We start from the raw sequence: 2,008 nt of genomic DNA on the forward strand, positions 1-2,008 counted from the left end.
TCAGACACATCTGCACACACCTTTGAATCACAACTCCCTGGTGTTAAGGGTTTATGGATGCCAGCCACTGGAACAGGTTCTGACCCTGGTATCCAGAGGTCTTTTCCAACAGAAAGGATTCTGCAGTTCTGTGATTCTATCTGCTGGATTCAGCTGGGTCCATGTTAGCAACTTCAGTTTGATCAAAAAGTTTCCTCTTGGTCAGCTCTTGTAGCCTAAGGCTTCAGCTCCTTTAGCTCCCAGTGCTGAGCTGCTCATGCTAAGTGAGACAACTCGGAGAGAAGAACACAGTTCATCCAATTTCTTCTGGGACACTGAGAGGGCAAGTTTGTGAACAGGCAAGTATTGTTTATGTGTCACCTCTCTGTCCTTCATGCCTTTCAGTGCTTTGAAACAGCAAAGAGCTTTCTCCAAGAGTGCAATGAAGCAGCTGTTCCTTCTCCCAGGTCTTGCTCTTCCCAGTCTCTGCACTTGACTGGCTTTGTCCCTCTTGCTGTGCCCTCTGTTCCTCTTGTGCTCCGTGGCTGCTACCCAGGACTGTGGAACTGGCACAGATCCAGTGGTCGAGACCCTCATTTCTCTGTCCTTGCAGCTGCCTGATCACAGCAGCCTTTTCCACTTGGAAGCTCCATATGGAGAGGGTATCCCCACCTCTGTTGCCTGCAAAACCTCATGGAGCCCAGGGCCTGCCATCTGAAGTCAGTGCATTGAGGGCTCCCAGACACCTCAGGCTGGTGTGACTCCACTGCACATGGGAGGGAAGAGTAGCAGGAGGTTGTTTTGAAATGTCCATTTGCTGCTGCTGCTGCTGCTTCTGTGTATCCAGCCCTGCCCCAGGCTTAGGGATCAGATTCAAGCACTGCTACTGCTCCTACTGGCGTCAGTGAGAACTTGATTGTTGCTGTCAAAGCCAGCAGAAGCGGTCGCTGAAGCAGCGGGTGCTGATGGTGCCCCGAGCCCCGGGACTGGAGGGGGCCCCTGGCGTCGGGGGGCGGGGGGGGGGCGCCGCTCCTCACGCAAAGCTGGGCCGCTCACAAGTGGGGCAGCACAGCAAACAGGCAGCCTGCGAGTCTCTTCCATCCTCGTCTCTTGAGATTTTTCACCTTTGAGCTTAAGGTCTACAAAGGCAACTGCTTTTGGTCCCGCTGTGTATCGCCACGTTAAGCAATGCTGCTAAATCCGTCTGTAGCACAGCAGCAGGGGAAAGGCCTCAGCCCTTCAGTGTCAGGAGCTGCCGGGCTCTGCCTGAGCAGCTCAGCCAGCAGGAAGGGAGCTGCTCCACATGGGAACGAGGAGCAAAGGACTGCAGCACCTCCTTCTTGGGCAGAGCCCAGATTCGGTGGGGGAATAACAGAGTTATTCTCGTGCACTGGTGCATCAGCACTGCAAGTGCTGTGCCCGCAAGCACATGGTTCGAGATCTGCAAAAGAATTCTGCAACTCTTGACTGGGTCAGGATGTCACCAGAGCTGAACTCCACTTTAGTCCAAAGCAACCAGTGTACACCTCTGCTGGTGTCTGCTAGATTTTTTTCTTCAGGGTATCCAGACAAAAGTAAACAGAGGAGGAGCCTACATTTTCATTGTTGAGCAGAAATGTATCTCATTTTGCTGTACATTCCTTTTTTAAGACGTGTTATCTGTTTAAAAAAAAAGAAAAAAGAAAAACAGAAAAAATATGAAAGAGAAAAAAAACATGTGTAGTGAAAAATCTTCTGTAACTTTGGATTAAGAGGTAACTGATCTTTTTAAAAAGAGAACTATGTTATTTACTTTGCAAATGTGCTGATGGCATGGATCCATCTCACTGACCTCAGCATCCTTTTTTTAAAGATTTTGGGTTTTGTTTCCAATATTAAGTTATTTTAAATTGTGGTTGAAGCAATAGGAAATTGAAATATGCATTGTGCATGTGTCTTGAGTGTAAAAATATTGCAGTTTGAAACTTGGACCTAAAGTATTGCAAATAAAAGTTATAAATACCAATGGATTGTGTGACAGCAGCTTTTC

General features: G+C 48.4%; 1 protein-coding gene across 1 annotated transcript in view; it reads left to right on the top strand.

The window, feature by feature from the left end:
- The window catches only part of PAK3 (p21 (RAC1) activated kinase 3), a 132,554-nt gene extending 130,570 nt beyond the window's left edge, over positions 1 to 1,984 (top strand). Inside the window, exon 16 of the mRNA XM_017743131.1 lies at positions 1 to 1,984. This exon is cut by the window's left edge and continues 6,670 nt beyond it. The gene's annotated coding sequence lies outside the window, so the exon portion shown is untranslated.
- Positions 1,985 to 2,008: the final 24 nt, after the last annotated feature.

This window comes from Corvus brachyrhynchos, unplaced genomic scaffold (genome assembly GCF_000691975.1).
Source record: "Corvus brachyrhynchos isolate BGI_N302 unplaced genomic scaffold, ASM69197v1 scaffold398, whole genome shotgun sequence".
In the NCBI taxonomy this organism is placed as follows: domain Eukaryota; kingdom Metazoa; phylum Chordata; class Aves; order Passeriformes; family Corvidae; genus Corvus; species Corvus brachyrhynchos.